This window comes from Labrus bergylta, chromosome 11 (assembly GCF_963930695.1).
Source record: "Labrus bergylta chromosome 11, fLabBer1.1, whole genome shotgun sequence".
Taxonomy (NCBI): Eukaryota; Metazoa; Chordata; class Actinopteri; order Labriformes; family Labridae; genus Labrus; species Labrus bergylta.
The window spans coordinates 27,279,029-27,288,261 of NC_089205.1; the positions used below are offsets into that span (position 1 = coordinate 27,279,029).

General features: G+C 41.4%; 1 protein-coding gene across 1 annotated transcript in view; it reads right to left on the reverse strand.

The window, feature by feature from the left end:
- zgc:154093 (uncharacterized protein LOC777623 homolog) overlaps positions 1-8,928 on the reverse strand; it is an 11,134-nt gene extending 2,206 nt beyond the window's left edge. The window contains exon 1 of the mRNA XM_020643509.3: positions 8,793-8,928. The gene's annotated coding sequence lies outside the window, so the exon portion shown is untranslated. The remainder of the gene's footprint in view (positions 1-8,792) is intronic.
- Positions 8,929-9,233: the final 305 nt, after the last annotated feature.

Sequence of the window (9,233 nt, forward strand, 5' to 3'; positions counted from 1 at the left end):
GGGCGAGGGAGGAGAGGGGAGAGAGGAGTGAAGGTGGGAGGAGATTTACAACCTCCTCTTCAGAGAGCCGGGGGACATTTTATAGAAAACACTTCAAAGAATCCACCTGAGTGTTTGCTAAGAGCGGTCGGCTTCCTCATAATGACGAGTCGAGGTCTTTGCATGAGTCAGCACAGACTCTCGCTCGGCCTCGCTCACTGGAAATACAAAAAAACAAGCGCTCGGAAATTGTTGGCTTCTTTGTTTTTTATGACACAACCCGTGCATCCTCGTCCTGTTATCAGAGAAAAAAATCTGAAAGGCTCTTTCCGGAGCAAACACTATGAATTATGGGACAGCAGTCAGGTCAGGCCCCGGAGGCTCTGTGATCTTGTGATCCCGTCACCGTCCTGAATGTTGCTCTGGAATTTTAACCCTTTCAACACAAAGAAGAGCTCTGTTTGGAGTTCAGAGGTTTTGACTCTTTGAGGAATGAGAATCACTTCACTGATACACAGATGATCCAGATCCATGGAGGATCTGAAGACTCACTGCAGGACTTAGAAAAGTAGAATCAAGTTTTACAACAAAGTAGAGAAATATTTAGATTAAACCACCAACACTGAGTTCCTTCAATTTCAAAAAACAAAAGTTATCGATTTAATCATAAACTGATTTTCTATTCTAGTCTAAAGCTTGTAATGCTCTGTCTCTGTTTATAATAAGATGAAGAGATCTGTGTGAAGAGATTCATGTTGGGACAGTCTGACTTTAAGTTGAGGAGAGTTTCTGTTCTCTGTGTAGAGGAATGTGTGAACAACCACAAAGAAAACTAATTCACTCTGTTATAAACTCTGCATTAAAAACAAACATTTAAAATGGAGAAGTTAAAGGTTTTTTTTTTTTTTTAAATGACAGCAACAACAAACGTCTTTCTCCACAGAGTCACCGTCACATCGCCATGGCAACATCTGAAGTCTTCCTGTGAATGTTCACACAGTGTTCACATCTAGGTCACTGAAGTCCACTCAGGATTTTAAAGAGTTTAAAGACCAACTTCTGAGGGAATAAGTAGAAGATAGTCTAAGAATGACAAGTTATTCAGAAGAAGAAGAATGAAATAAATGTTACACTCTGTTGTTGAACATGCTACACACACACACAGGCTGAAACACACACACACAGGCTGAAACACACACACAGGCTGAAACACACACAGGCTGAAACACACACACAGGCTGAAACACACACAGGCTGAAACACACACAGGCTGAAACACACACACACACAGGCTGAAACACACACACAGGCTGAAACACACACACAGGCTGAAACACACACACACAGGCTGAAACACACACACAGGTTGAAACACACACACAGGCTGAAACACACACACACAGGCTGAAACACACACACACACACAGGCTGAAACACACACAGGCTGAAACACACACACAGGCTGAAACACACACACAGGCTGAAACACACACACAGGCTGAAACACACACACAAACAGGCTGAAACACACACACAGGCTGAAACACACACACACAGGCTGAAACACACACACAGGCTGAAACACACACACAGGCTGAAACACACACACACAGGCTGAAACACACACACAGGTTGAAACACACACACAGGCTGAAACACACACACACACAGGCTGAAACACACACACACACAGGCTGAAACACACACACAGGCTGAAACACACACACAGGCTGAAACACACACAGGCTGAAACACACACACACAGGCTGAAACACACACACACAGGCTGAAACACACACAGGCTGAAACACACACACACAGGCTGAAACACACACACACAGGCTGAAACACACACACAGGCTGAAACACACACACACAGGCTGAAACACACACAGGCTGAAACACACACACACAGGCTGAAACACACACACAGGCTGAAACACACACACAGGCTGAAACACACACACACACAGGCTGAAACACACACACAGGCTGAAACACACACACACAGGCTGAAACACACACAGGCTGAAACACACACACACAGGCTGAAACACACACACAGGCTGAAACACACACACAGGCTGAAACACACACACACACACAGGCTGAAACACACACACACAGGCTGAAACACACACACACACAGGCTGAAACACACACACACACAGGCTGAAACACACACACACAGGCTGAAACACACACACACACAGGCTGAAACACACACACAGGCTGAAACACACACAGGCTGAAACACACACAGGCTGAAACACACACACACACAGGCTGAAACACACACAGGCTGAAACACACACACACACAGGCTGAAACACACACACACACAGGCTGAAACACACACACAGGCTGAAACACACACACAGGCTGAAACACACACACAGGCTGAAACACACACACAGGCTGAAACACACACACAAACAGGATCTTCTGGACGTGCACTAAAGGAGAGATGACAGAGTGAGGGGGCTGCACACAGCGAGCGATCCTGAGCTGGTGGAGCGGGGTTGGTGCCTTGCTCAAGGGCACCTCGGCAGTGCACAGGAAGTGAACTGGCACCTCTCCAGCTACCAGACCAATTTCCAGATTTGGTCCGCCCTAGAGACAGAGCTACTGCCGGCCGACCTTCTACCACCCCTGAATCCTCATCCTGTCGTTGTGTTCTGGGACAAACTGTCCTCAGCTGAAGTTGATTTCTTTGTATTTCTCTGACGAGACGTTTGGAAACCAACAACACAAACTGTTCAAGGATTTTCTTCTGAGACACGACTGAAAACTATTTTTAACTTTCTGCAGAGTTCACTTTAAACAAAACTTCAGATGAAGTCTCAACACCAGCTGGTGAGTTCTTTCTCTCCTTTAAATATTTCTATGACGATCAGAACATCTCGTCCAGGAAATGTTCATGTTGCACAGATTTTTTCTCCAAGAGGCGCTGACGTTAAATAGTTTGTCTACATGGAAAGAATCAATACTGATACATTATGACGTCAGAAACCTCATCAGTAATCTCGTTTCTCTCACAGTGAAGAATGAGTTCTTATGTTCAGCAAAAAACAAAGACTGTTAATATTAATGGAAGAAGCCTGGAGGGATGTCACCCGTCTGTTCCTGCTTTGGAGTCCCATCGATGGCGGTCTCCATGCTCGAAATCACTCTAACTTTCAGTAAACCAAACGACAGACTGAGAGCTGGAGCCTGTCATCAGGTCAGCTACACGCCATATTGTGAATAACTCTTATCCTTCATAAAATCAAAACAGATGAGTCATCATAAAAATCACCCCCGTACAGTGTGAGCTAATCACACCTATTTGGTTTTTTGAACCAGGCTGTAAACATGTTAATCTCTGCTGTAAAAACAGGCTTTTTTGAATGGGTGTGTTTCTGCAGCCAGCCTCTAGTGGACACTCGAGGAACTGCAGGATTTTGCACTTCCTCATCGGCTTCATTTTTTAAAACCAGAAGTTGCGGCTTTACCAAAAACTGAGTAAGTTTAGATTTACGGTACTTTATGTTTTTAACCGATTAAAATCAGGTTGGACTGATATACAGAATTAATTAATTAGATTGTTAGCAGTACTGGTTTTTATTTAGTCTCCCACTCGAAGTTCACAGCACTGATTGTTTGATTTTCAGGTCAAAAGTTTTATAATATTTCAAATAGAACTGGACTAAATCACTGGAAAGGTTAATGTTTCTTTCTCATAACTAATGTCTGAGTACGTTCTGTAAGGATGAGCGCACACTGAAACCAGCCAACTGTAAAGGACAGAGACGTTAATCTGTGAGTCATCATCTTTTGCAATAAAGCGCTGAGTAACCGTCTCAGGAGAGACTTCCCGAAGAAACAGTGATCACGAGTTTAAATCTGCTCATGATGAGACAAACACGTCTGTTCCATCGTCTCACATCAGACCATTAATCCATCCTGTAATGTAACTCATTGTTGTGCACCAATTCGGTAAAGACTGACACATCTCAACAACTGTTAGATGGATATTATTACACTTCATAATGACCTTAATGTTTCCTGGAGGATGACCTTCCCACCAAAGCCAACATGGGTTTCATTTTGACTCATTCTGACATTTTTTTTTACCACTGTAGGCTGATTTCTCAGAACTTTGCCGCAAATTAATTTGGTCCATGGAGCTATAACTTTAAAAACCAAAAAGGTTCATAGCTCCACCATACCTTCACCTTTTCATCTCATCTGATAATCTGGTTTCATACCTAAAGATGGTTTAAGTCCTCGTACCAAACCTACTTTGTTAAGTTTAGGAAAATAATAAAGTTTGGACTAAAGACATTCAACTTTGTCAACATTGACTTTTGGTTGTTGGTGGGACACAAACAGAGATCTCCCTTTGCTGCAGGTTTGCATGTTTTTAAGAGATGTAAATGTTCGCTTAGAATTACGCCTGCACAATATGAGAAAAACTTGCAATGTGCGATTACATGGTTCAGGGGCTCGAACTCAAAGTTTATTATTATTATTATGTTCCTCATTTATTGCACAACACCTGTGTTTGCAACACGTCTCTCCTGTTTCCAAACTCTATTCTTGTGTGCTGCTTTCTGGACTAAATCATAAAGGTGATGTCATTCTACACAGATTCTAGGTTTTCTTACTCGTTGACTCACAAACTCTTTTGTGTTTGTTTGTTTATTGCGAGTGGTCATGATGTGATAACATTAATTTTAAATTAATTTAGCAACCTTTTTAGACATGACCACCACATTATGAAACTATGACCAGCTTCAGCTACACTTTAAACTCAAGCAAATGTTTGCATGCTAACATGCTTACCTACTGGTTCTGGTTTTACCTGCTTAACACCAACATGTTGGAATTGTCACTCTGGCAGTTAGCATGCTAATGTTAGCATTTAGCTCAAAGTACCATTAGCACATCTTTATCTCCCTTTTATTCAGATAAAAAATTAGGGGAACTAAGCCTTAAAAGCCAACGTTAACCTTAACAATATGACAGGAAACAACAGGGCAAGATTTATAAAATGGAAGTAAGATCTGGAAATGTTAATCTGCAAAGTAAACAGTGACTCAAACTTGTGTTAGTTTATCTCTACCACTGACTGGACATGAGAACAGAAGACTTGTGTTTTGTTTCTCATTTAAAACGGTGACATTCAAGGTGAAAGTTAGAAGAAGGCTTTCAGTTTCTGAGGAGACAAGAAGGAGGTTGAGGTTCAGGATGGAGGTGTAGGTGGGGGTTCATTAAAAGATGTCACAGGACACTGACCTGAACTTGGGATCATTTTAGGAGCTAACAGGACAGATTAGTTCTTACTTTTCACATTCATGTTTGGGCTTTTTTGTGACTGCATTAGAGAGACAGCACAGTGGGGAATGAAAGAGGTCGAATTCGAACCCAGGCTGCCCACTTTGAGGACTGTAGCCGCTGTACAATGGAGCATGCAAAATAACCACTAGGCCATGGGTGCTCCTTTGATTTATTTAAATGAGAAAAACTTCATAAATCCATGAACAACAGAAGGGGAAGAAAACAGTTTCTCCGCCCGTCTGTAGGAAAATGAGAACAACAGATAAACTCGAGATGATTGTGCAGAGCTCAGAGAGTCGTAAAAATGAGACATTAACGTGTCAGAACTCATTTTTAAAGAAAGAAAAACAATCTTTCATGATAAAAGCAAAGTCATGGAACGACTAGCACGTCTAATGAAGGGAGGACGAGCACAGTCTGCTCCTCCATTAAAGCACATGAAAACAACCAGACGATGAAATGTGATATAAAAAAGAAATATGACCACAAACATGCACACACACACACACACACACACACACACACACACACACACACATCTATAAAATACCAACGCTGTAAAACTGGAGCAGTCAGAACTGGTTCAGGAGGGTGGAATGAATTCTGCAGGAATGATGATGTGACAGTTTCTGACCTTTTAAAAAAGAAAACACATTTCTCTCCTGACTCAGAGGAGAGACGGTGTGAGAGCTCAGCGGCTTTCGTTTAAAGGAATAGTTCATCCAAATAAGGAAAATGGGAGAGTCATAAATCTGAGTCTGAGTCATCGATCTTCTTCTCACTGCAGAACCACTGATCTGATTCCGGACATGTTTTGGCAGCGATTGCATGTTTGAAGGTGAAATTTTTAGAGTATTGCAGAAGATTCAAGATTTGTATTTGTCACATGCTCATACAGATGTGCAGTGAAATGTAAAGGCCATGCAATAAACACTCAAATTAATAATACACATAAATACAGTAATATAGAAATATCATGTAAAATTTAAAAAAGAAATATTTGAATATACAAAATATAGAATAATGTAAACAGTGTAAAGTGTCTAAGGTGTCAAAGGTCGTTTTTTCGATTAAAAGTAAATGTAAACATAGCACTATGGATTTTAAAAACATGGATTTACGCTGATTTCAAGCCAATGCAAGGCAGTCAAAGATCATTTTTAATACATCAATTTTGTAATAGCCAAATATTTTGCACTGAGTCACAAATCTGAATACAAAATACATTGTAATTATCATTTTCCAGAGGTGATTTACCTTATCAGACAACTTCTTTAATACTTATGGTTTACCTTTATGACTATAACTTTACATTTCCAGGTCAAATAAGACAAAATTTAGACAACAAAAACCTGAATTTGACCTGCAGAGTGAAGACTTCAGGGGCCTCCTCACATTTTCAAACAAATCTGTCTTCAATATAACACAAGCAATCCGAAATGTTATATTATATTAAATGAGTTTCCACATATTTTCAACACACATGTGAACAGATACAGACCACATGTGTTCACATGTAGTCCTAATGAAAGCTTTCTAGCAGTGAAGCACGAGCTGAATGTTTGTTTGTCCTTCAGTTCAGCCTTTAAGAAGGTTCCCACACACGCACACACAATAACATGAACCTATAAATAACTGGAGTTAACGTGAAGTGAATAACTCTGAACCCAGATATCCTCCATCCTGCTGACCATATAGCTTCTACACTGAGGGGAATAATTAATTAGTCCAGCGAGTTTCTGTCGTGTTCTCTCCATTCATCACCTTTTCCTGTAAGCGGTTATTTGGGACTCTGCTGGTGATGCAATCAGCCACAGAGGAGTCTGATCTGACATCTGTTACTGCTCTCAGGCTCCATTAGCTCAGTGTCTCCTCTGCAGCAGGACAGACACAGACAGAGACAGAGAGAGAGAGAGGGAGCCACCCATGAGCTGTGTCATCTCCGCGACAAAAACACGACGGCGCCTCCTTTCATTGTTGTCTTCCTCCTCCGCGTGTCTCTCGTGGCACGCGTAATTGCGCACAGCAGGCGACTGGTGACAAAAAGCCGTTTGCTTGTCTGCTAATCCGTTTGTTTTGAGCAAAAAAAGTTAAGCTGATTTCGTCAGCCATCCAGCTTCATGCATTTCCCCCCATTAAGCTGTCACTTTATCAGAGTGTCCGTGATGCCAAGAGTAGCTCAGACTTTAAACATCAATGCAGCTATAGTGAAGAAATATAAACAAGACATCCAAAGCCGTGATTTATCTCCAACACGGTGTGGAAATACGGCTTTTCATAAACTGTGACCAGGTTTTTATTCACACCTGTCCCTTCAATGAGTCTATGAACCAAAACATTGACCACAAGTAATCACTAATAAATGTTCGCTCTGCTGATCCACAAATATTGGAGCTGAATGATCGTGAGGTTGTGTGTGTGTGTGTGTGTGTGTGTGTGTGTGTGTGTGTGTGTGTGTGTGTGTTATGTAAGTGCAGCCTGAGCTCATCCCTGTGTCCTCCTGGAGGCTTTCACCGGCTGACTTATTGGCACCAGTGGAACTGATTCTAACTCTTTCTGGTCTAATCCAGTCACAGATACAAGCTCAGCTATTTGAATCAGGATAATTACAAAGATTCACTCTGTAACAAACATCTTTTTATGTTGCCTCTGCCTCAATAAACTAACAAACCCTGATATAGGCCAGTTGGCTACTTTTTATTTGTTCTCTTTTTGTAAAATAAAGACACATCAAGTGTTCGGGTTCTCATCCAGATCACTGACTTTTGGCCAGGAAGCAGCAGGACACTGGCTCCCTGCCGACTGCTGTGACCTGAAGTTATTCCTGGAGCACTACACGTAGCTGATCAATGCACTGATTTATCCTCCCTGTTTGTTTGGTTTTTTACCTGAATGCACCTTCAGCGCCTGGCCTGCACCTTTCAATTTCCATTACGAAATTTAAATCTTGTTATATTGGGACTTAAAATTCTCACGCGTATTTCAGAAATGTATAAGATAAGAAAGGTCACCCAACAGAACATTTAAAATACAAAAGGCATTTTGGAAAACGTGAAGGAATTCCAGAGGCTTCTACAGGGAAAGGCAAACATCCTAAATCACAAAAACATCTTGTTCATTTCATTTATCTTGAAAACAGCTGATCACGCATGACTAAGATTTAAGATCGAAGTAACTTGTCTGACAAGATTAAGCTAAAAGTTTTCCATGTGGATAAGAAATGCAGGTTTTCTCTTCCCTGTCCTGTCAGGGCGCGTTACGCATGTTGAAACCAAAGGGAGTGTCAGTCACACGCGCTCTCTGAGGAGCCCCATTATGTTGACAAACAAAACGTCCCACCTGGCGTTTTTCTCACCTTTTTGTTGTTCACACAAAAGAAAACAGTAGGTATATTCAGCAGGTAGGCAGAGACCACCGACAGACCACCGACCACAGTTTAACCCCCACAAAAGAACCCTAAAATAAACAACCTGTGTATCAGTGACATTTACCTTCAGGATGAAATCTCGCGTTGTCCTGTTTCTTTAAATAAAGTATTTCTTTCTGAAGTTTAGTCGAACAATCCTCGATCGATCCTGAGACAGAGAGCCGAGCTTACTGTGTCTGCACAGCTCTGGAGCGACTGGAGTCAAGCAGAAGGAGGATCGGCTTCTCGTGGAGGAGAGGTGTCAACCCACCTGGTAGAACATGCGGGACTTCCGGTAAGGAATTTCAAACTAAGATATCCAACTGTGAACATTTTCTGTAACGTTGTTGAGATAGCTCACTGTAGGAGCTTTTTATTTGTTACACATGTTAGTTAATTATTCGTTTGTTTCATTAGTCTTAAGTTTAGTAAATTTAGTTTTGCATGATTGTATCACTGATTGCTCAGCTCCTTATGTCAATACTGTCCATTTACAACTCTGTTTTTGCACATTTACATTTAATCT